Genomic DNA, 26647 nt, shown 5'->3' with positions numbered 1-26647 from the left:
GAGCACAAAATTCCGCCGGAAGAATGAACACCATGTTGGTGCCAGCCGATGTCTCATCATCGGCTTTCTTCTGTTTGGGGCGCCACTCTTTCTTCTGTGGTCGACCCTCCTCGTCCAGAGTTCGCTGAATTTTCGCGGCCAGACCAGGCCGCGCTTTCCTCAACGTATGTAGGTATAACCTTTCGGCTTCCTCCAAGCAACGTAGTCGCTGAACCCTACATTTTTGGGAGTGGCTGAGTCCATCAGGGCACCACCTTGGACGGTGGTATTTATCTTCTTCTTCTTCTTCGTCTTCTAATTCCTCGAGATCTTCCACCCGAGAGGACTCAGCTTGCTTGTTCCGAGATGGGAGAGGTCCTAGGCGCTTGAACACTGACACGTCTCCCGTGCCCTTCTTCTTCTGTCTACATTCTGGGCAGTTGCCGATTGTGGGCAATCGGCTCATTCCTGAATCCCAGCAGTGTTTGAAGAAGGGACAGTCCCAGTGCATGTCCACGTCGTCCTGCTCTCTTGACTTCTCCTTGGCATGGCGCTCATATCTTTCCTCGTCTCGATCATGCCGACGATGTCTCCTGGCGTCCCTGCTAGCCAGACGATCTCTTTCGTCATCGTCGTTGTATCGTCGGCGTTGGTCGTACTGACTGTTGCGGTCAGAAACCCACCGGCGAGCAACGACGGGCAACACAGTAGAGCCGGGAACAACTTAGGGCTGCGGCTGGCCCTGGTCCCTCCGAGCGACAGCCTGCAAAGCCTCTGGTACGCACGTCCGATGCTGGTGCAAGGGCGTGCCACCTGACCTATACCTGGTCAGGAAGGTGATGGAGATGCCTCGCTTAGTTTCCTGCATGGCATACACGTAAACATTAAATACGAGCCTCGATCGGCTCTCAGGTTATCCTATGAATCGGCTCAGAGAGCCGATCCACCCATGATTCGTACGAGGTGCACGAATATATGGTGGTCCTGCTTGATCAAGATAAAGCTAAAGCGATCTACGACGATTTAGGGTTTTCACCGCATAATCGGATCATCCTACTCACGATTGGGCCTCGCGGTCACGTACGGTGATCGTAAGCCGGTCCTAGACAAGGCCTAAAAACCAACACGAGGTTGATCCTCGGAACATCCTGTCTAGGGCTAGCAAACGACACCCTGCGCGTCGCTGGATCCTCCAACCCTTTGTAAGGCCTAACTATTGCAGATATTAAACTAATCCTTGAAGAACAAGGAGCAACCGTAACGGATCGGATCTACTAAATAATGATCAAGCGGGGTGCCGCCCCTACACCTAAGATAGGTGTAAGGGCGGCTAGATGTATAAGGGTTGCACTACGACAGCATATGATACGAAGAACAATGCTAACCCTAACACATCTAAGATAACTACGTTGCTCGCCATCAAAAAGGCTTCAGTACGAGCAACGCATGAACAACGTAATAAGCATGTGCTGCCTAGATCGCAAGATGCGATCTAGGCAGCATGATGCTTACCGGTAGAAACCCTCGAGACGAAGGAGTTGGCGATGCACCGAGATTGATTTGTGGTGAACGTTGGTTGTTGTTTATTCCATAAACCCTAGATACATATTTATAGTCCAGGGGACTTTCTAACGTGGGAATAATCCCCACCGTGCACGAGACAAACTCTAACTAACCGACACGTATCCTACTATATTACAGATACACGGGCCAACTAGCCCAAACTTTGCATAACAGGCCGATTCACGTATTTTTTCCATATATATATTCTTCAAATCCATCTTGATCGCGGCCCACCTCTGACTCGGTCAAATTCTGGTGATAACACATGCCCCCCTGGTTTTGGAATTGATAATTCCAAAATCACTCTGCTCTTTCTTCGTCGGGTCATGTCGTGGCAGAACCGTCGCAGTATCCTTCATCATGATTCCTTGCCTTCTCAACTTCTCCGCGTGACCTGGCAGTTTTTTTTTTAGGCACCACTTCCTCGGAAACTGCTGTGGCATTGAATTTCCACTATATCCCCTTTTATTTAACCGCTCCGAACAGTTTACTTCCGCATCCCCTTCGCATTAGCATTCCAAAAGCCCTCCTGCGCCACCATGTCTTCTTCCTCCTCTGCTTCATCGGATCTTTCCACCCAGTCCTCCTCGTCCCGCGAGCCGACGCCGGAGCCGAACCCGGCGGAGGTCCACGCAGCCAATACCCGCCGCGCCATCGAGGCCGGGGAAGAGCCCAGCCATGACTTCTCCGTCTGGTCTGAGGATGACAAGTCCTTGACCGACGGGGAAAGCGACCTCCGCTTCCTCGCCGACGGGGAAACGGAGGAGGAGAGCGATGACGATCGCTTCTCCTGTGACGACTTCACCTCTCCCGAGGAGGAGGAGGAGGAGAAGGAGGAGGAGGAGGAGGAGGAGGACGACACCTCCTTCGATGAGCCGCCGGCCAAACGGTTTTGCCCCTGGCCGGGGAACCTCAGCGACTTCGACAGCGACGACGACGACGCTAACGAGGAGGATGAGGACAATGAGGGCCCGGTCGGCGGCCACTGGAGCAGCGACGACGAGCCCGCCGGGAGTAGCGCCGACAGCGGCGACGACGGCGACGACGAGGGCAGTGACGGCCCGTAGATAGGACCTTTAGCATAGGATCAGTAGTAGTAGATGGGGCAATGTATCCCCTAGTACTTCCTTTTGAGAGCAATCAGCTCTTTATGTAAGAAATCTTGCTTATCAATGAAGAACTTCTCCCAATTTGATTTTGCCGATTTCCTTTGAGCTTAATTTAGCCGATTTCCCCTCATACTGATTTTGCCGATTTGTCCCCTTAGCCAATGCGTAATGAGCCGATAGCAACGCATCGGTCCTTTAAAATCCATCCTTCAATTCTTCAACTGATGATCTTGAGATCTGGTGGATAATGTAGAGTCTTCAGGAAAGCCTTTGAATTCTTCCAACCAGACCCAATGGTCTTCTTCAAACACTCATCATTTTGTGAAGAAGGTTGCGACGAAGGATCAGCCGATGGTACCCCAATCGGCTCCTAAACAGAACATCTACCAGGCCTGCTGCCCCCCGAGCCTTACTCAAGGCGAGAATGTCGGTGAGGATGCACCAAAGCCGATCACCTTTCTTCCCTCGAAAGCCGATATATCTCTTCTGACAGCACTGCTGAACTAACACCAAGGGCTGAAAATCCTCGACAAGAAGGTTCAGGCACCAGAATCGGCTCAAGGCAGCTGAGGAAGCTCTCATTGTTTTACTCCCCCGAGGAAGCAGAAGGCCCCACAGCTGAACTGGACTTGGTGAAGATTCGTGCTTTGAACACGTAGCCAGTAGATCCTGCGTAGTTATACTAGAGTCGATGGCTGTGCATCGGCTTTGTCTCTTAGTTCTAAAGTCGATGTCCTTGCATCGGCTGTAGATCGTGATGCTGATTTTTTTTTACTGGCCGATTTTTTCTAATCGGCCCCCAATGTTTCACTGCACACATGTTCATCTGCACATGTTCATCTGATTAGGTGCCCCCCGAGCCGAATCTGTCAGGTAACTGCAGACATCGGCTCTGTAGTTTAGCCAAGGCACCGTATTTGCACGTCGGCTTTGGTAGGACCAATGTTGATTTTCCCTGACTCATCAGCCGACGTGAACCTCTGCCCAGCAGATAGACGTTGCATACAAGCAGAACATGTGGTGAGGATAATTTTGGCCGATTGCTGGAATCGGCCTCCTTATTGATCGAAGCGCTCAATGAAGGTTTTGTAATTTTCCTTCATATATCTTTGGGGGCCGATCCCAAGGATCGGCCTCGCCACGTTTGCTCACTGGTTTGCTCTTTGCTACACGGTCAGGCCAGTGGATAAGACCAGCTTAACCCTGCCCTTCGTCACGTCGATGCGCTCGAAGTCGTCCAGATTGATCCCTGAGAGTGGCTCTTGGCCTGCTGCTTCCCAAGCGTTCATGCCAGCCGTTGAAATTTCGGCTGAATCATCGGCCTGGACGACCTCTACCTCATCTCCATCCCACTGTATTACGCATTGGTGCATCGTGGAGGGAATGCAACAGTTGGCATGGATCCAATCTCTTCCTAGCAGAACAGCATAGGTGCTCTTACTATCGACGATGAAGAACGTCGTAGGGATAGTTTTCCTTCCTACGGTCAGATCCACGTTCAGAACACCTTGTGCGTCAGACGCTTGGCCGTTGAAATCACTCAATGTCACGTTGGTCTTGATTAGATCCGAGCTAGAGCGTCCCAACCGACGTAGCATAGAGTATGGCATAATGTTGACTGCCGCTCCGGTGTCCACCAGCATCTTATTGACAGGCCTCCCATCGATATAACCTCGCAAGTACAGGGCCTTCAGATGTCTGTAGCTTCTTTCTTGTGGCTTCTCAAAGATAACCGGCCGTGGGCCGCAGTCAAGTTGTGCCACAGGTGCCTCGTCTAATCCTGGAGCACTGAACTCCGAAGGAAGGATGAACACCATGTTTGTGCCAGCCGATGTTTCATCATCAGCTTTCCTTTGCTTGGGGCGCCACTCCATCTTCCGTGGTCGACCCTCTTCATCCAGGGTTCGCTGAATTTTCGCGGCCAGATCAGGCCGCGCCTTTCTCAGCGTGTGCAGGTATAACCTTTCGGCTTCTTCCAAGCCGCGCAATCGCTGAACCCTACGCTTTTGGGAACGGCTGAGTCCATCAGGGCACCACCTTGGCCGGTGGTACCTGTCTTCTTCTTCTTCTCCCTCGTCTTCCAAATCCTCGAGATCTTCCATCCGAGGGGACTCAGCGCGTTTGCTTCGAGGCGGGAGAGGCCCTAAGCGTTGGAACACAGATACGTTGGCTGCCTCCTTCTTCTTCTGGTTACATTCTGGGCAATTGCCGATTGTAGGCAATCGGCTCATTCCTGAATCCCAGCAGTGTCTGAAGAAGGGGCAGTCCCAGTGCCTATCCTCGTCGTCTTGCTCCCTCGACTTTTCCTTGGCACGGCGCTCGTACTCCTCCTCATCGCGATCATGCCGACGATGTCTCCTGGCGTCCCTAGCCGGACGGTCTCTATCATCATCGTCGCTGGATCGTCGGCGTTGGTCATACTGACTCACATACTTGTTGAGGAGGTGATCAGAGAGGGGTCGCTGATATCTTATATTCTTCACTTCTCCCTCTGTGACGTAGCGCTTGCCATCGTGACGGAGCCGATCGCGTGGAGCGGCCTCCTCTGTGTCCTTGCTACGAGAGCAGCTGCCCTCGTCTCCATCCTTGCCCGAGTGGTGCCCAGGTCCTACCATGTTGATGCTGAACGAGGATCCTGGCTGGCAACCTTCAGGGTAAGTGCACTCCACCATGTTAACGGCGGGAAAGGGGTGGGTGTCGACCTTCATGGCGTACTGGTTGAAAATCAGACGTCCTTGTTCTATCGCCATTTGGACCTGCTGACGCCACACCCTGCAGTCGTTGGTGGCATGGGAGAGCGAGTTATGCCATTTGCAGTATGGCTTTCCGTTCAGCTCTTGTACCGTGGGGAATTTGAGGCCTTCGGGTATCTTCAACTGCTTCTCCTTGAGTAAGAGGTCGAAGATTTGCTCAGTTTTGGTCACGTCAAAATCAAACCCTCTGGGCGGACCTGGTGGCTTAACCCATTTGCAGGATATGGGGGTTGCCCCCCGAGTCCATTCAGCCACTGCTACCTCTTGATCTCCCGCAGAGCCTTCGTCTTCATCCGCCTCAACCAGGACTACCGCACGCTTGAATTTGTCCTGGTACAAGTCCGGGTGGCGCTGTTCATATGCTGACAGTTTCTGAACCATGTGCGCCAGTGAAGGGTAGTCTGCCTGGGAGGCCATATCCTTGATTTGTGAGGCAAGGCCCACCACTGCCAACTCGACTGCCTCTTTTTCAGTCACACGAGCCGAATAACATCGGTTCCTCAGATTTCTGAAGCGCTGGATGTACTCCGCCACGGTTTCTCCACGCTTCTGACGTATTTGAGCTAGATCGGCAATGCCGGCCTCGGAAGCTTCTGAGTGAAACTGCATATGGAACTGTTCTTCCAACTGCTTCCAAGTCCGGATTGAGTCCGGTGGCAACGAAGTGTACCACCCGAAAGCCGATCCCGTGAGGGACTGTGCGAAGAACCTCACGCGCAGTGGATCCGACGCTGAGGCCGTTCCTAGCTGTGCCAAATATCGGCTCACATGCTCGATGGAGCTGGAACCATCTGATCCGCTGAACTTGGAGAAGTCAGGGAGCCGATACTTGGGTGGTAGCGGGACCAACTCGTATTCATCGGGGTACGGCTTGGAATAGCCGATTGTCCTCCTTTTCGGCACCATGCCGAACTGGTCCCTCAGGATCGTGCTGATCTGATCCGCGGTGCTGGCTGCAGGAGTCGAACTCTCGAAGATTCGCCGGGTGGCGTACCTAGCCAGCCATGCTTGCTTTTCAGCTCCGAGCCAAGCTGCAGGAGCTGAGCTCTGGAGGTTCGTCGGGGTGGCATATTTAGCTAGCCACGTCTCGCTTCTCAAGATCCGTTGCCGACGTTCCTCCCGCTTTCCCGAAGTCCCCGCTATCACGGCCTGGTTTGTGAGCGCCCGATTACATGATCGGCACGTATGTGCACATGTACCCGTGAGGGATCTCCTTAGGCGCCTCATGCAAGAACTGGCAGTCACTAGGGTCACCACCGATCTTGTAGACGACGAATGCCGGTGAATTCGGCACTTCGGTGCCGCCAACGCAAATGGCAGCGGTGGACGGGACTGAGTGGCATCTCTCCTTGGTGTGTCCCGAGAGTTGGTCCCGACGGAGAAATGCGGTGCCTCATGATCTCCTGGATCACCCGGAGAGCGACACGCTCGAGTGTTCACCAGGTTCTCGAGTGGCGGTGCGGCGAGTGAGCCACCATGTAGTTGATCTCCGACGTAGGGACCTGGTGCGTTCTTCCGACGGGGCGAGAGGTCTATCCCATCGAGCGCACCATCAGGCGAGAACCCCTTCCACGATGCCATGTGAACGGGTTCTCGTGAAAAGAGCCGATGAGGTCGGCTTCGAGGATTGCTTTGACCTCGTCATACTTCTTCTTGAGCTCGTCGGTCAGATCCTCGTACGTGACTGGAGTGCCGTCCGCCATCTCAGATGTAGATGGCGATGTGGTTGATGTCGAAGCTTGTCCCACCGGGTGTGCTAGAATGTGTTGCGGTCAGAAACCCACCGGCGAGCAACGACGGGCAACACAGTAGAGCCGGGAACAACTTAGGGCTGCGGCTGGCCCTGGTCCCTCCGAGCGACGGCCCGCAAAGCCTCTGGTACGCACGTCCGATGTTGGTGCAAGGGCGTGCCACCTGACCTATACCTGGTCAGGAAGGTGATGGAGATGCCTCGCTTATTTTCCTGCATGGCATACACGTAAACATTAAATACGAGCCTCGATCGGCTCTCAGGTTATCCTATGAATCGGCTCAGAGAGCCGATCCACCCATGATTCGTACGAGGTGCACGAATATATGGTGGTCCTGCTTGATCAAGATAAAGCTAAAGCGATCTACGACGATTTAGGGTTTTCACCGCATAATCGGATCATCCTACTCACGATTGGGCCTCGCGGTCACGTACGGTGATCGTAAGCCGGTCCTAGACAAGGCCTAAAAACCAACACGAGGTTGATCCTCGGAACATCCTGTCTAGGGCTAGCAAACGACACCCTGCGCGTCGCTGGATCCTCCAACCCTTTGTAAGGCCTAACTATTGCAGATATTAAACTAATCCTTGAAGAACAAGGAGCAACCGTAACGGATCGGATCTACTAAATAATGATCAAGCGGGGTGCCGCCCCTACACCTAAGATAGGTGTAAGGGCGGCTAGATGTATAAGGGTTGCACTACGACAGCATATGATACGAAGAACAATGCTAACCCTAACACATCTAAGATAACTACATTGCTCGCCATAAAAAAGGCTTCAGTACGAGCAACGCATGAACAACGTAATAAGCCTGTGCTGCCTAGATCGCAAGATGCGATCTAGGCAGCATGATGCTTACCGGTAGAAACCCTCGAGACGAAGGAGTTGGCGATGCGCCGAGATTGATTTGTGGTGAACGTTGGTTGTTGTTTATTCCATAAACCCTAGATACATATTTATAGTCCAGGGGACTTTCTAACGTGGGAATAATCCCCACCATGCACGAGACAAACTCTAACTAACCGACACGTATCCTACTATATTACAGATACACGGGCCAACTAGCCCAAACTTTGCATAACAGGCCGATTCACGTATTTCTTCCATATATATATTCTTCAAATCCATCTTGATCGCGGCCCACCTCTGACTCGGTCAAATTCTGGTGATAACACAGACTCACATATTTGTTGAGGAGGTGATCAGAGAGAGGTCGTTGATATCGCACATTCTTCACTTCTCCCTCTGTGATGTAGCGCTTGCCATCGTGTCGGGACCGATCGCGTGGAACGGCTTCCTCCTTGTCCTTGCCACGAGAGCGACTGCCCTCGTCTCTGTCCTTACCAGGGTGGTGCACAGGCCCGACCATGTTGATGTTGAACGAGAAACCTGGCTGGCACCTCCCGGGGTAAGCGTACTCCACCATGTTAACGGCGGGAAAGGGGTGTGTGTCAACTTTCATGGCGTACTGGCTGAAAATTAGACGCCCTTGTTCTATCGCCATTTGGATCTGCTGACGCCACACCCTGCAGTCGTTGGTGGTATGGGTGAATGTGTTATGCCAATTGCAATATGGCTTGCCGTTGAGCTCTTGCACCGTAGGGAATTTGTGGCCTTCGGGTAACTTTAGCTGCTTCTCCTTGAGCAAGAGGTCGAAAATTTGCTCAGCTTTGGTCACGTCGAAGTCAAACCCTCTTGGAGGACCTTGTGGCTTAACCCACTTGCAGGACACGGGGCTTGCCCCCCGAGTCCATTCAGCCACTGCTACCTCTTGATCCCCTGCAGAGCCTTCACCTTCCTCTGTCTCAACCAGGACTACCGCACGCTTGAACTTGTCCTGGTACAACTCTGGGTGGCGCTGTTCATATAATGACAGTTTCTGAACCATATGCGCCAGTGAAGCGTAATCTGCTTGGGAAGCCATATCCTTGATTGGCGCTGCGAGACCCACCACCGCCAGCTCGACTGCTTCTTTTTTAGTCAAACGAGCCGAATAGCATCGGTTCCTGATGGCCCTGAAGCGCTGGATGTATTCTGACACTGTTTCTCCGCGCTTCTGCCGTACTTGTGCTAGATCGGCAATGCCAGCCTCGCAAGCCTCTGAGTGATACTGCATGTGGAACTGCTCTTCCATCTGCTTCCAAGTCCGGATTGAATCTGGTGGCAACGAGGTGTACCACCCGAAAGCCGATCCTGTGAGGGACTGTGCGAAGAACCTCACGCGTAGTGCATCTGATGCTGAGATCGTGCCCAGCTGCGCCAAATATCGGCTCACATGCTCGATTGAACTGGAGCCATCTGACCCACTAAACTTGGAGAATTCAGGGAGCCGATATTTGGGTGGTAGTGGGATCAAATCGTACTCGTTGGGGTACGGCTTGGAATAGCCGATTGCCCTCCTTTTCGGCACCATGCCGAACTAGTCTCTCAAGATGGTACTGATCTGATCCGCGGTGCTAGCTGCAGGAGCCGAACTCTGAAGATTCGCTGGAGTGGTATACTTAGCTAGCCACGCTTGCTTCTCAAGATCTGAGCTAGCTGCAGGAGTTGAGCTTTGGAGGTTTGTTGGAGTGGCATACTTAGCTAGCCACGCCTGCTTCTCAAGATCTGATCCAGAAGCCCCTCCTGCTGTTCTAGAAATCCTCGTTGCAGGCATCGGTTCGTGAGTGCCCGATTCTGCGGTCGCACATATGTGCACGTGTACCCGTGCGGGATCTCCTTAGGCGCCTCATTCAAGAACTGGTAATCACTAGGATCGCCACCGATCTTGTAGACGATGAATGCCGGTGAACTCGGCACTTCTGGTGCTGCCAGCGCGAACGGCAGCGGTGGTCGGGTCTGGAGTGGTATCTCTCCTTGGTGAGTCCCTAGAGCAGGTCCTGATGGAGAGTACTGATGTCTCATGATTTCCTGGATCACCCGAAGCGCGACACGCTCCAAAGCGTTCACCAGGCTCTCAGAATGGCGGTGTAGCGAATGAGCTACCATGTGATTGACCTCCTGACGCAGAGACTTGGTGCGTTCTTCTGAAGGGGTAGACAGGTCCACTCCATCGAGCGCGCCTTCAGGTGAGAACCCTTTCCACCTGATGCCGTGTGAGCGGGTCCTCTGGAAAGAGCCGATGAGGTCGGCTTCGAAGATAGCTTTGACATCGTCATACTTCTTCTTGAGCTCCTCAGTCAGATCCTCGTACGTGACTGGATCTTCCGCCATCTCAGACGTAGATGGCGATGCAGTTGATGTCGAAGACGGTCCCACCGGGTGTGCCAGAATGTGTTGGCGTCCGAAACCCACCGGTGAGTAGCGACGGGCAACACATAGAGCCGGGAGGCTCCCAGAACTGCGGCTGGCCCTGGTCCCTCGAGCGACGGCCCGCAAAGCTCCGGCACGCACGTCCCGATGCTGGTGCAAGGGCGTGCCACCTGACCTATACCTGGTCAGGAAGGTGATGGATTGCTTCGCTTAGTCTCCTGCATGGCATACACGTAAACATTAAATACGAGCCTCGATCGGCTCTCAGGTTGTCCTGTGAATCGGCTCAAGGAGCCGATCCACCCATGATTCGTATGAGGTCTATGATCACATGGTGGTCCTGCTTGATCAATATAAAGCTAAAACAATCTACGACGATTTAGGGTTTTCACCGCATAATCGGAACATCCTACACGTGATTGAGCCTGGCAGCCACGCAAGATGATAGTAAACTAGCCCTAGATAAGGTCTAAAAACCAACATGGAGTTGATTCCCGGAACATCTTATCTATGGCTAGCAAACTACACCCTACGTGCTACTGGATCCTTCAACCCGTTTGCAAGGCCTAACTATGCAGATATTAAACTAATCCTTGAAGAACAAGGAGCAATCATAACAGATCAGATCTACTAAACACAGATCAAGCAAGGTGCCGCCCTTACACCTAAGATAGGTGTAAAGGCGGCTAGACGTCTAGGGATAGCATGGATCAAAGCATATATCGTGGTAAAGCAATGCTAACCCTAACACATCTATGATAACTACGTTGCTCGCCATCAACAAGGCTTCAGCACGAGCAACGCATGAACAACGAATAAACGTATACTGCCTAGATCGCAAGATGTGATCTAGGTAGCATGATGCTTACCCGGAAGAAACCCTCGAAACAAGGGGTTGGCGATGCGCCTAGATTGGTTTGTTGTGAACGTGATTGTTGTCTTTCTCAATAACCCTAGATACATATTTATAGTCCGTAGACTTTCTAACGTGGGAATAATCCCAACCGTGTACGAGCCAAAATCTACCTAACCGACACGTATCCTACTATATTTACAGATACACGGGCAAACTAGCCCAAACTTCGTGTACAAGGCCGATTCATGTATATCTTCCGTGTATATTCTTCAAGCCCATCTTTAATCACGACCCACCTCTGATCCGGCCAAATTCTGGTGATAACAGTATGTTGTGCTTCCTACTTGCGTATCTTGCTTCTTATATGTTGGGTGGCACATCATGTATAATTGTTCTTTGTTGAGCCTATTGCATCTTGTTCATATCTTAGTTGTTGGCTCATGTGAGAAATTAATCGACTATCCCATTTTGGGGGAGTGTTATGCTTCGTGCATTTCACAATCCTAAAATGTGTGACGTGATGAATTAAAATTCTATAATGTCCATTAATTATCTCACTTGGTTCTTATTTGCCTCTTGCACGAAAAATGTCTTTATCACATTATGGGGGAGTATTGTGCCTCGTGCATTTTACAAACCTAGAAAATGTGAACATTTGAGGTTGTATCACATAGAGTTGATACTATAGATTATCTTGTTCCTATGTGACATGTGTGCTCAAACAAATCCCACTTTGCCATTTGCTTTCTTAGTTGTAAAGATGATCTTGGACATACTCACAAACTACCATATGGATATTTCCTATACACCTCTTGTCCTTTGACAATTGGTAATAAATTGTGTAGTATTGTTCCAGATCATCCTCACACTTGGCTCTTGTGCTCAATTGCTTCATTTCTTGCCAAGAATTTGTCCTTGTGGGTTAGACTCCCATTTGTCTTCCTCGCTTCTTTTGGATCTCCTTATTTCACTTGAATCTTGTTGGTGTTTTGACAAACATGATTGAGCAAATCCCACATTTGTGCATTTTGTATTCAAATGCAAAATTCTAAATGGTGCACTAATTTTGGGGGAGCTCTCGTATGTTTGCTAGAACACTCCCTTGTTTCAAGATTTTGACCTTGGAAGACAAACCTTTTCTTTTCGGTACATTTGTGCCATCATGAAAAGTGTTGAGGGTTTGGTTTATTTAGAACCTTGCTTTCTTTGGGAGTGGGTTATCTCATTTCTTATATTTGGTTTAGATTCTTAACATGAGATAAATCCTTGAGCATACTTGTTTTGGATATCTTGCTCTATCTATCTTTTACCTATCGTGTGTGTGCATGTTTCTTTGTGGACAAATGTCTTCGTGATGTTATCCACTTAGAGAAACCTATATACATAAGAGATGGTGCATATCTTTTGATATCCCTCTTTGTTGGAGTCTATTCCTTCATTCTTATTTGACTTGTTGATGACTCCACAAAGATTGTGGCTATGAGTGCTCATTCCTTTACTATTTACATCTTCAAGCACTCATAGTTGATTTTGGCACATGCTTTGAGTGGTCTTGTGGGAGTAATGATGCCATGCTTGTGCACCTTATTCTTCAATGCAAATTGTTTATCTTGTGCACAAACTTTGGCGAGCTTCCACATATTACTTAGAGCATAGTGTTGGTTCATTGATTGCTTGCTTCTGTCTCACCTTCACATCCTCTTGCAATCTTTGATCCTCAATATAGTTTGATTTCCTCTGAATATTCGTCATTGAATATGTGCATTTGATTTCACTCACAATTATGAGAAATGCACAACTTATGGAGGAACGCTCACTATATTGGCCTTTCAAACCTTTCGTCCATTTTGGCCATCGATGCCAATGGGGGAGAAGTTTGGAGGGTTTAAGGGAATTGCTTTTCTTAAGCATTTGCCTTTCATGCCTTGCGTTCCTTGCTTTGCATGGTTGAATATTTAGAGGATACTCCGCTAGGCCTTAATTGCCGGTATATGCAATAAAATTCAAGTTCATTCACACATGCATATATTATGGGGGAGTTTGTTCTAAATATTCAACTTGGGTTGTCCGCTAAATTCCATATCTAAACCCTCTCAAAGAGATTGTCATCAATTACCAAAATGGGGGAGATTGTAAGACCATGTCCTTTACCCCATGTGTGGTTTTGGTAATTGATGACAATCCCTATGGACTAACGGTTGCATTGAGAATCAATCTTAGGTCAAGTCCATAGTCATGTTGGACTCAAGGTTGTAAGATGGAGAAGACGGAGTACAATGATGAAGATGGTGTCGAAGAGAGACAAAGACGGTGTTGAAGATGAAGTGAGAAGACGGCGTAGAAGATGAAGAGAGAAGACGGCGTTGAAGATGGATGAAGACGGTGGTGTGCGTACAAGATGGAAGAAGACGGTGGCGTGTATGTTGAAGGAAGACGGTGGCATGTACAATCATGAAGAGTATGGAGGCGGAGCTTGTCGACTCGAGAAGAACGCGCAAGGACTAGGTTTGTGCTCGATAGGATAGTGGGTCGTATCATCGGAGAGAGCTCAAACCTTGCATGCATTGCATCGCGTTCTTGGTTCTTCTTGGTTCTTATGCATGAAACGGATTTCGGTTGCATCGCATGTTGCATATGCGAGAGTGATGATTTTCCCGATATACCATATTGAGAGGTTACACCTCTATGACCATGAGCAAATCATCACTCACTCATTTGCATGATTTCACCTTGCAAAGATGTAGCTCTTGTCCCCCTCTTTCCAACAAAACTGGTTTCATGTCATTCGGAGTTGTCTAGCTCAAGTTATGGATTTTATAGTGCATCATATTTGGAAAAAGAAAAGAAAAACGTTTTGGGCCAGCCCGGTACTACCGCTGGCGGTACCGGGCCCGATCGCATCAGCCTCCAAAGCTTACAGGACCCAGCCCGGTATCGAGCGGTACTTGGGCCGGTAGTATCAGAATCGGGCCGGTACCAGACCGGTACCAGGCCCGGTACTACCGGCCGTCCCTCTTCCTTTTTCCCAGCCTTCTTCCAAGCATCCTCCGCACTGGCCTTCTCCCTCTCCCGCACCGGGCCGCCGCCCCACGTGGCCCGCTTGCGCTGGCAGGCTGCCGCCGCTGCCGCAGCATGCGCTGCTCCCGCGCCAGGCCGCCTGCGCCCGCTCGCTTCCGCCTCGATCGGCGAGGCGTTGACTGATACGTCCAAAACGTATCTACTTTCCCTAACACTTTTGCTATTTTTTTGCCTCTAATTTGTGTATTTTGGATGCAACTAACACGGACTAACGCTGTTTTCAGCAGAACTGTTCTGGTGTCTCGTTTTTGTGCAGAAATTCAACTTTCGGGAAAATCCTCGGAATTTATGCAGAAGGCCCTATTTTCACAGAATATTGGCGGAGCCAGAAGGACAAGCCAGGTGGAGGCCCGAGGGCCCCACACCATAGCCCTATCGTGTGGCCCCCTCGGCCGGCCTCCGACGCCCTCCTTCGGACTACTTATTGCCTTCGACCTAAAAACGCACGGGGAGAAGTCGAAGTCGCCAGAAAGCCTCCAGAACGCCGCCACATCGCGAAACTCCGTCTCGGGAGCCAGAAGTCTCCGTTCTGGCACTCCGCCGGGACGGGGAATTGGAGGAGATCATCGCCATCATCACCACCGACGCCTCTCCATCAACCAGCCATGCTTCCCCCATCCATGTGTGAGTAATTCCCCCGCTGTAGGCCGAAGGGGATGGTAGGGATTGGATGAGATTGGTCATGTAATAGCATAAGATTGTTAGGGCATAGTGCCTAGTGTCCGTAATTGGTACTTTGATGATATTGTTGCAACTTGTTATGCTTAATGCTTGTCACTAGGGCCCGAGTGCCATGATCTCAGATCTGAACATGTTATTGTTTCATCATGATATTCATTGTTTTATGATCTTACCTGCAAGTTGTATACACATGTCGCTGTCCGGAACCGATGGCCCCGAAGTGACAGAAATCGGGACAACCGGAGGGGATGGTAGTGATGTGAGGATCACATGTGTTCACGGAGTGTTAATGCTTTGCTCCGATACTCTATTAAAAGGAGTACCTTAATATCCAGTAGATTCCCTTGAGGCCCGGCTGCCACCAGCTGGTAGGACAAAAGATGTTGTGCAAATTTCTCATTGCGAGCACGTACGACTATAATTGGAACACATGCCTATGGATTGCTTTGTACTTGGACACCGTTTTATTATTATCTGCAAATGCCCTGCTATGATTGTTACATGAGTTTCTCTCATCCATGCAACGCCCGTTATCCGTCCCCGTGCCTACAGTATTTTAATCCTGCTGTTTACTAAAATCACTACTGCTGTCTTTGTTACTTTGTCGTTATTTCACTACCGCTATTGCTATAAAACTACATTACTCGATAAACTCTTGCGAGCAAGTCTGTTTCAGTGCAGCTGAATTGACAACTCCGCTGTTAAGGCTTCCAAGTGTTCTTTGTCTCCCCTTGTGTCGAATCAATAAATTGGGTTATACTACCCGCGAAGACTGCTGCGATCCCCTATACTTGTGGGTTATCAAGACTGTTTTCTGGCACCGTTGCCGGGGAACATAGCTTTATTTGGAAGTTCACTTGGATTGATATTGTTCGCTGCAAATTCTCCATCATGGGTAAACCTCGCGATTCTAAAGTCGCCATATTACCATCCACTACAAGAAAAGGTACAACTCTGAGTACCTCTGCTACACTTGATTCACCATCTGTGATAAGTCAACTTGTTTCACCGCCACAAGCTTCGCTTGGTGGTGCTTCTGCTGAATCTGAAAACTCTCATAATATTGATAATGTTTCTGCTGTGCTTGATGATAGTGGTTCATTGGGATCCTTTCTAGATGCTACAATTGCTAGGTCTAGACAAATTGAAAATGCTGAAACTCCTAATGAAAATGTCACTACACCTGTTAGTTCACCTGAACTTGATTATTCTAGTGATGATCCTGATGAAGATTATGTAGAGCTTAATGATGATCTTATTAATAGATGCAATGTTATTCTTGATGCAAGAAACATTAAAAAGTTTCTTACACAATATACTGTTAGACATAAGCTATCTCCTGATCCTGAATTTGCCACATCTCCTATATGCATTAAGGATAAAGATTATGATTTTTCTCTTGATCTATCTCATATAGCTATTGTAGAGAAAGCACCCTTTTGTGGTACTGAAAAAGAAAGTGCTGTAGAACACATGAATGAACTTTCTTCTATGAGTAGCTTGTTTTCTGATGATGACAAGATGCGTACTTACTTTGTCATTAAAAATTTTCCTTTCTCATTAAAGGATGATGCTAAAACTTGGTATAATAATTTGCCTCCTGGTTCTATTAAAAGTCCAACTGATTTGCGTGATGTTTTCTTTCGAAAATATTTTCCTGCTAGTGCTCAACATATTGCTTTACAGAGAATTTATAGGTTTGACCAGGGAGATGAAGAGAAATTGCCTGCGGCATGGGCAAGATTTTGTTCTCTTATCAGAGCTCGACCTGGACATGATTTAGAAAAGAATGATCTACTTGATATATTTTATAGTGTACTAACCATTGAATCTAGAGCATATTTGGATAGTTGTGCTGGTTGTGTTTTCAGGAAAAGAACTCCAGATGAAGCTGAAGAATTATTGGCTAGAATAAGCCGGAATCATGATGATTGGAATACACCTGAACCAACTCCAACGCCAATATTGAAGAAGAGGGGCTTAACTGAATTGAATGATGAAGATATGAGGGAAGCTAAGAAGTCTCGCAAGGAGAGAGGTATTAAATCCAAAGATGTGAAGAATCTACCTCCTATAGAAGATATATGTGAGATAATTCCCCCTTCACCCATGATTGAGGTAAACTCCCTTCAACGCTTTACTAGGGAAGATATTCCGTATTCAAAACCTCCTGCACAATGCTTAGATGAGTTTGATAATTATATTGTTAAGCAAGAAAATTTTAATATGAGAGTAGAGAATCATCTAATGGAAAATTCTCAAGCTATTAGCAATTTGCATGATATTGTGGAGAGAACCTCCAATGATGTTAAGATGCTTGTTAAACATTTTCAAATGATTCAAACTCAAATTGATCAACTCACTAAAGTGCAAAATGACTTGCTAAATAATAATTCTAAAGAGAAACATGCTTATGAAGTAACAACTAGAGGTGGTGTCTCTACCCAGGATCCTCTATATCCTGAAGGGCATCCCAAAAGAATTGAACAAAATTCTCAACGCATTGAACCTAGTGCTCCTTCTAAGAAGAAAAAGAAGAAGAAACATAAAAATGTTGTAGAATCCTCTGAACCTGTTAATGATCCTAATAGTATTTCTATTTCCGATGCTAAAACTGAAAGTGGTAATGAACATGATAATGATAATGATAATGATAAGAATGATGCTTCTGATAAAGAAGAAGTTGAAGATGAACCTGACAAGCATGATAAAAATAAAAATTATACTAAAGAAGATTTTATTGCTAAGAAACATGGTAATGAAAGAGAACCGTGGGTGCAAAAGCAAATGCCTTTTCCTGCTAAGAAACTAAAATCAAAGGAAGAAGAACATTATAATAAATTTTGTGATTGGATGAAACCTTTATTCTTGCAAATCCCTTTGACTGATGCTATTAAATTGCCTCCTTATTCAAAGTATATGAAAGATATTGTTACTAACAAAAGGAAAATCCCCAATGAGGAGATTTCCACTATGCTTGCTAATTACTCTTTCAATGGCAAAGTGCCAAAGAAGTTGGGCGACCCAGGTATACCTACTATTCCTTGTTCGATTAAGAATAATTATGTTAAAACTGCTCTATGTGACTTGGGAGCCGGTGTTAGTGTTATGCCTTTTTCTCTTTATAAGAGACTTTATTTAGATAAGTTGATACCTACTGATATATCTTTGCAAATGGCTGATAAATCTACTGCTATTCCTGTTGGTATATGTGAGGATGTTCCTGTTCAAGTTACTAATAACTGCTTGATATTAACTGATTTTGTTGTGTTGGAAATGCCTGAAGATGATAATATGTCTATTATTCTTGGGAGACCTTTTCTTAACACCGCATGGGCTGTTATTGATTGCAATAAAGGAAAGGTTACTTTCAATGTTGATGATAAGGAGCATACCGTCTATTTCCCCAAGAGGATTGATAAAGTATGTGGAGTCAATACTATTTCTAATGTGAGAACTATCAAAGTTGGAACTATTGATTGTCCTATATATGAGCCTAAAGAAGGATATCAAAATCTTATGATTGGATCCATATCAATACAATTCAAGGTAACATGATTGATTTGAGGTTTATTTCTTCATATGCTATGTAAAATTTATTTGGTGGCAAGACTTGATCAACCTTGTTAACAAATACTTTTTATATGCATAGAGGAGGTAAACAACATCTCTTTCTCCCTCCACTTGTTTTACTTGCTGTAGCACTTTTGATTTGCAAAGTTCCTTAGTTAATTAGAGATTTCAAAAATTTTCCTGGCCAGTAATAATAAACTTAATACCCAGAAATGTGCATTTTTCAAAGTTTTCAAAAATTCACAAAAATTATACCGTTGGTCCTATTTTTCGAAAATGCACCTGGGAGCACCAGAGGATGACCTGTGGGGCACCCCAGGGTGGCACCCCACAGGCTGGCGCGGCCAGCAAGGGGGGCGCGCCACCCTGGCGTGTGGGCCCCCCTTTGCCCCACTTTAGCATCTCTTCCTCCCAGACTCTTCTCTCTCCCGAAAAAATCGACACCAACTTTCTCTCACTCGCGTTTTTGCTCAAGAGCTCAGGATTTTCGATCTCTTTGCTCAGCCCAGATTTCTGTCTGAAATTTGGCACATTTGCTCTCCGGTATGTGACTCCTCCGATTATCCAAGTAGAATTTTGTTTGGTTGAGTATATCTTGAGTATTTTGCTGCTGTAGGTAACATGTTTAGTGAGCTTGCATGCTTGTTCTAAGTTGTATAAACTAGTTTTGATGCATGATTAGTACTCTAGCAAGTTCCTATAGTAGTTCCCCTTGATTATATGTCACCAAATCAAGTTTTATATCACTTGTTGAAAAATTTCAGAAAAGGAAGATGAAGAAGTTCAACTTTGGAGAATTGTTTCAGAGGGGAACAACCAGCACCGGGAGGCCTTCTAGGGCCGCCACCCGACTTAGGTGATCCTACAATGAGGATATCATCGCGCCAAGCTTCGCGCCCGAGGAAGACAATGGGGCTCCTAATGCTTCGTCCTTCCCATGTTATGATTTTCTGAGAAATGCAGGGATATTGGATGATTTCTTCACCCTCGTCAACAGGGAGGGCTTAGCCGCCTACGTGGGAGATGAAAGGGAGCAATACTACATGCTCACCAAAATCTTCGTCGAGAGCTTCAAGTTCCATAACAGGTACAACAAGGAGGATTGATGACAACCCCCGGGATCTGTTGGAGCTCTATCGAGGAATCACCGATGATGATTGTCGCACCATTCAGCGTGGCAAGATAAGAAATATCCAACTCCCCGCCATTAAGTATTTTGCCTATTACATTGCTACTAGCATTCTTGGTAGGGAGAACACTAGCAATATTTCTAGCTACCATCTTGCTTTCTTGAATGCTGCACTTACTGGACAGACATCATATCATCTTGGTTCTCTTATTGCTCGCCGCCTGTCTAACAGGGGGCCTATTTTTGGAGGAACTATTGCATTGCGCATTTTAACACATTTGAGACTTCCTCTTGATTCTAATGATGTGCCATTAACCCCTAGGAGGCTTGATATTGCTGCTATGAAAAGACATCATTTTGTTACCGCTGATTCCACTTTAGATAATATGGTCTATAGAATGTTGTTTGCTGACGGGGATGAGAAGGAAATTCCTCTTCCCCAGCCAGGTTTGTTCAGTATTGACAGGCAACCATGGTCGCGCACTAAGGAGGAGGTGGAGGAAAATATGAAGATACAAGACTTCCACCAGCAGCATGACTCTGAAGACGCCGAGCCCTCCTACGACTACACCGTCACGTATCCGGGTGCTTCCTCTAGCACATACCCGGAATATGATCCATCTTCGTCGTACTACGGAGATGCTACCTCATGGCCTCGATGGGATTGAACTCCACTTAGGCCAAAAGCCTAAGCTTGGGGGGAGGTATACCGGCATCACTCATTCTTTGCATATTATGATTGCTGGATACTTGTATATACTTGTTTAGTTTGTTTGAGTGGTTTTCTAATGAGAGGGAGATGATATTTGGGGAAGTGCTGCCTGAAAACAGATTCTGGACTGTTACCGAAAAAATTCTCAAAAATAGCCAGAACAGTATTTTGCGAAGCCATTTTTTGTGCATGTTCCCCAGGTTGTTATCTAACTTTCATTAGTTGAACACATTTCGATTTGAGCAGTGGAAGAATTTATTAAAAATCGGGTACTGTACTGCTATCAAGTTTGACGAATTTCTGCTGTTTTGTGTTTATGTGACTTTTCTAGTTTCCATTTTCTTGTTTTTGCTTTGTTTCTTTCCCAAAACACAAAAAGACCAAAAATATTTCTGTTTTTTCTCTTCATAATTTGTTTGCTTTGGTTTCTTGCATTTATTTCGCTTTACTTGCTATTGCTAGTTTGCTATAAGAAAACCCAAAAAGATTTTGCTTTGTTTGCTTGTTTCTTTTTGTTCTTGTTTCCAATTCGAAAACACCAAAAATATTTGCTGTTCTTCTTTGGTTTGTAAAGTTCATCATGAGTTCAATGGTCTTCGGTGGCTGGAGCATGGTTTTCATTTCATATTATCCAAGCTACACAAGTGAAAGGCAGTAATGACGATCTACGACAATTGGATTGTGGTGAGAGGCTGGTATGAACTCTATTTGTTTTCATTTTTGTACATATACTCATCCATGTGAGCATTCTTGGTTGGTTCATGTGAGGTATATGTCATTTGAGAAAGTCTAGTAGTTCATGATCTCTCATGTTTAGCTCCAATTTATTAATATGAGTAGCATGTCATGGATGTTTGCTTGCATTGTTTTATTCATAAGTAGGTATGGCATTGTGGTATCCTCCTCTGAATAATTCATTTATATCGACTTGGCACATGCTCACGCATGCATATGACTGAACAAAAGTCAATTAAGCCTCGATGATTTATATTGCTTCAGAGTTCTTGTATCACTTTTATGCCTCTGTTAATTTATTTTGCCGCAAGCATGATTATGACAGTTACTGCTCTCTTGATTTGTCGCTCCCTAGTCTTTTGCTAGCCTTCACTTGTATTGAGCGGGAACGCTGCTCATGCTTCCAAACACCTGAAAACCAAGTTGTTCCAAAGTGTCCACCATAAATACCTATGCATGCCATTTCAAACCATTCCAAGTAAATTCTCATGCGCTACCTTTAAAACCTTCAAAATGCTTCTCAATTTGTGTTTATGTTTCATAGCTCATGAGGAAGTATGTGGCGTTTAACTTTCAACCTTGTCATTTACTTTCGACGGACTTTCATTATGGACTAGTAGCACATCCGCTTATCCAATAATTTTGCAAAAAGAGCTGGCAATGGGATTCCCAGTCCCAAATTAATTAATCTAAATAGACACTCCTCCATGGTATGTGATTGTTGGACGGCACCCGAAGGATTCGGTTAGCCATGGCTTGTGTAAGCAAAGGTTGGGGGGAGTGTCATCATAATAAAACTAAAATAAAAAGGCACTCCTTCATGGTATGAGATTGTTGGCAGGCACCCGAGGATTCGGTTAGCCATGGTTTGTGAAAGAAAGGTTGGAAGGAGTGCCACATAAACATAAAAATAATTCATGGGAGCCGCTCTTGGAAGTCCGGTTGGCGAGGTAGTTGGTGTACCCATTACCATTCGTTGACAACAACAAACACCTCTCAAAATAATTTTACTCCTGTTTTAGAAATGAAAAGCTCTAGCGCATGTTAATCCCTGCTTCCCTCTGCGAAGGGTCAATCTTTTACTTTTATGTTGTGTCTCCATTCTTTGTTTGAGCACTATCTTGAGAGCACAACTGTCATTCTTAGTATAATATGCTTGTCTCAAAATATGATTGATTGTGGTATAACTTTGATGCTTTTATTTTTGACAATCACTATTTCTAGTCTTTCTATGAACTTCAGAGGTGCCTGGGCATTTATGTTTTGCCGATCAAATACGGGCAAGCGAGATACCACTTTATCATACTCTCTTATGAACATTGCAATCCTGCTTATATACATGATTCATGATGCTTATTATTAATTGTTGGTACCTCTCCATGATTGACATAGCTATTGGATGATCTTATTTGCATGTATCTCATTATGAACTGCCTAAGTATTAGCCATAGCATGAGAATATTTACATCATATGAGCAAATGTGTTCGTGAAAGTTCTTTTATCGCTCAGTTGTTAACTGAATTGCTTGAGGAGAAGCAATAAGCTAAGCTTGGGGGGAGTTGATACGTCCAAAACGTATCTACTTTCCCGAACACTTTTGCTATTGTTTTGCCTCTAATTTGTGTATTTTGGATGCAACTAACACGGACTAACGTTGTTTTTAGCAGAACTGTTCTGGTGTCTCGTTTTTGTGCAGAAATTCAACTTTCGGGAAAATCCTCGGAATTTATGCAGAAGGCCCTATTTTCACAGAATATTGGCGGAGCCAGAAGGACAAGCCAGGTGGAGGCCCGAGGGCCCCACACCATAGGGCGGCGCGGCCCAGGAGGGGCCCGCGCGGCCCTATCGTGTGGCCCCCTCGGCCGGCCTCCGACGCCCTCCTTCGGACTACTTATTGCCTTCGACCTAAAAACGCACGGGGAGAAGTCGAAGTCGCCAAAAAGCCTCCAGAACGCCGCCACATCGCGAAACTCCGTCTCGGGAGCCAGAAGTCTCCGTTCTGGCACTCCGCCGGGACGGGAAATTGGAGGAGATCATCGCCATCATCACCACCGACGCCTCTCCATCAACCAGCCATGCTTCCCCCATCCATGTGTGAGTAATTCCCCCGCTGTAGGCCGAAGGGGATGGTAGGGATTGGATGAGATTGGTCATGTAATAGCATAAGATTGTTAGGGCATAGTGCCTAGTGTCCGTAATTGGTACTTTGATGATATTGTTGCAACTTGTTATGCTTAATGCTTGTCACTAGGGCCCGAGTGCCATGATCTCAGATCTGAACATGTTATTGTTTCATCATGATATTCATTGTTTTATGATCTTACCTGCAAGTTGTATACACATGTCGATGTCCGGAACCGATGGCCCCGAAGTGACAGAAATCGGGACAACCGGAGGGGATGGTAGTGATGTGAGGATCACATGTGTTCACGGAGTGTTAATGCTCTGCTCCGGTACTATATTAAAAGGAGTACCTTAATATCCAGTAGATTCCCTTGAGGCCCGGCTGCCACCGGCTGGTAGGACAAAAGATGTTGTGCAAGTTTCTCATTGCGAGCACGTACGACTATAATTGGAACACATGCCTATTGATTGCTTTGTACTTGGACACCGTTTTATTATTATCTGCAAATGCCTTCTATGATTGTTACATGAGTTTCTCTCATCCATGCAACGCCCGTTATCCGTCCCCGTGCCTACAGTATTTTAATCCTGCTGTTTACTAAAATCACTACTGCTGTCTTTGTTACTTTGCTGCTGTTATTTCACTACTGCTACTGCTATAAAACTGTTACTACTGATAAACTCTTGCGAGCAAGTGTGTTTCCAGGTGCAGCTGAATTGACAACTCCGCTGTTAAGGCTTCCAAGTGTTCTTTGTCTCCCCTTGTGTCGAATCAATAAATTGAGTTATACTACCCGCGAAGACTGCTGCGATCCCCTATACTTGTGGGTTATCATTGACCCGCGGGAGAGGCTCCGCTCGATCCCGCGCGCCCCACGTCGAGCCGCTCGCTGCGCCCCCACGCTGCCCGCATGCGCGCTGCTCTCCCTGGCCCCGCTTGCTGTCGCGCTGCCGCATACGATCATGCATGCATGCATGCTGCTGCTCGCTGCCTGCCACCCTGCACCGCACCTTCTCTCTCTCTCTCTCTCAATTCTCGATGGTTTCAGTTTGCTCTGCATTTTGCACAAGCGGTAGTACCGCTCCACAAAGCGGTACTATCGGTTTGGCCCGATTCAGATCCGTTTTCTGCACAGATCGCGCGCAAGAGGTAGTACCGCTTCGACAAGCGGTAGTACCGCTTTGGGCACGAATCTGACCGTTTTCTCAGCCCCAACAACTATATTTTGCAGCCCCTATTTATACCTCTCTTCCACCTCCGACCAAACTAACCCTGCACCTCTACTCTCTCTCCTCCATTGTTGACCTTGGGTTCTTTCTTCCTCCTCTTGATCCCCCCACTATTTGTTGCATATTTTTGGGGGAAAGGAGAGAGGAGATCTAGATCTAGAGCTTCACCAATTGAATCCTTCTCTAAGTGAGAGGATCTTGCTAGATCTAGATCTTGGAGTTTCTTGGTGTTTCTCCTCACTTTGTTCTTCCTCCCTTATTCCCCCAATAACTTCTCTAGCTTTGTTGGAATTTGGGAGAGAAGAACTTGGGCATCCTAGTGGTGTTCTTAGCCATTGCATTAGGTGCATCGGTTTGTGCTCTCTCCGGGGTTTTGATCTCGTAGGGTGTGTGTGTTCTTCCTTAGTGGATCTTGGTGATAGGGTTCCTTTTGTGGAGCATTGGAAGAGTTCCTTAGTGGGGCATTGGAAGGGTTCCTTGGTGGGGCATTGGAAGGGTTCCTTTGGTGGAGCATTGGAAGGGTTCCTTTGGTGGAGCATTGGATGAGTTCCTTTAGTGGGACATTGGAGATGTGCACCTATGGAAGCTAGCTTGGTGATGTACTAGCTCCATAGGGTGTTGGGAGCATCCTTGTGTGTGTGGAGCTCGCCCCAACCTTGTGAAGGAATCACCACCTCGACCAGTACCTTAGTGGAAGAGGGAGAGCACCTCCGTGGAGCTCTCTCGAGGAAGAAGATGAGGCCTTCCTTCGTGGTGTGGCCGTCTAGTCTCTTGTGTGAGACTAGCACCTCCTCAACGCAGACGTACTTACTGTTGTGGAAGGAACTGCGGTAAACAAACCTCGCCTCGCCTCCGCGTCCTCCAGTTATCTCGCACCTTACTCTTACTATCTTGTTGATTCCTTTACTTGTTGCACTTGTCCTAGTATCATTGTAGGAACATCACCTTTGCTAAAGCTATCACATTTACCTTCCGTTGCGCTAAAACTGGAAAAGGCTAAAACTTGCCACACCGCCTATTCACCCCCCTCTAGGCGACGTCCTCGAACATTCAACATGGCACTCCAACACTGTAGCTAGATAGCAGCATGTACTATGGCGGTGTCACCTTGATAGTCCGCAACAAGACTCATCGTGGGAGGCAACCTGTGACCACTCCAAGGCGTGGTCACGGTTTTCCGGTGCCTGTTAATACTAGATGTAAGCCGCCTGAGCTTCTCCTTACTGGAGAAGTGTTGGGTCTCGGAAGGGGATTGCGCCCTCTTCCAACTAGCCTTTGTTGTTGGTCAACAGTCCCTAATCGGGTGAGTCTGGTTAACAAGAGCTCAAGCTCTAGAAGATTTCTTTACTGGTTGGCGGGTACCGGATGCCCATGAACCCATCATGAAGCATATTTGTGAATGTGATAGAAGAGTTTTCCATTGTAAGAACACATGTTTTTTTATTCATACATAGAGAGACAAACCACAATGTATTTTGTGCGTTTTGCAATAAACCTAATTTCAATGAAGGATCAAAATGCTCCAAATTTGTTCAACCTCAATATGCATTAACAAGTAATATTCCCCGCCATTATGGTGTGTCTAGTTGATACTTTGGTCTATTATAAGCATAACATAAAGTGGGGTGGCTCTATAATAGGAGAATAACATTGTATTTTCGATTGGTTAAGCCATAGAACTCGTGGAGCTTATTTTATGTTGATATGTCTATTTGGTTTTACAAAAATAGATAGAAAGGAAAAATTTATGATCGTATGACATATGTCATACTTTCATGTTCCATAAAGATCACATTAGTCTGGAATGAGCTAAATGAAAGAGTTTTTTGAAACCATTATTCCCTCCGTTCCATAATCCTTTTGAAGATTATTCAAAGTCATGCGAAGGCATGTAGCGCCAATGTAATCTTTTTTATTCAATATAATGCCGGAAATGTAGACCTTTTGTTTTCTTACCTTCGGTCGCCAAATGCAAAGCGTTTACACCTCCCTTTTATTTAATTGAAACCCAAATCAAAAAAGAAAAAAACATTTTGACACCTACCTCAACAGGAAAAAGCTATTTTGACACCTGATCTCTGACCAGGTAAGAGCATCTCCAGTCGCGTCCTCCAAAGC

This window comes from Lolium perenne, chromosome 6, assembly GCF_019359855.2.
Source record: "Lolium perenne isolate Kyuss_39 chromosome 6, Kyuss_2.0, whole genome shotgun sequence".
NCBI lineage: Eukaryota > Viridiplantae > Streptophyta > Magnoliopsida > Poales > Poaceae > Lolium > Lolium perenne.
This window is presented reverse-complemented; position numbering follows the sequence as displayed.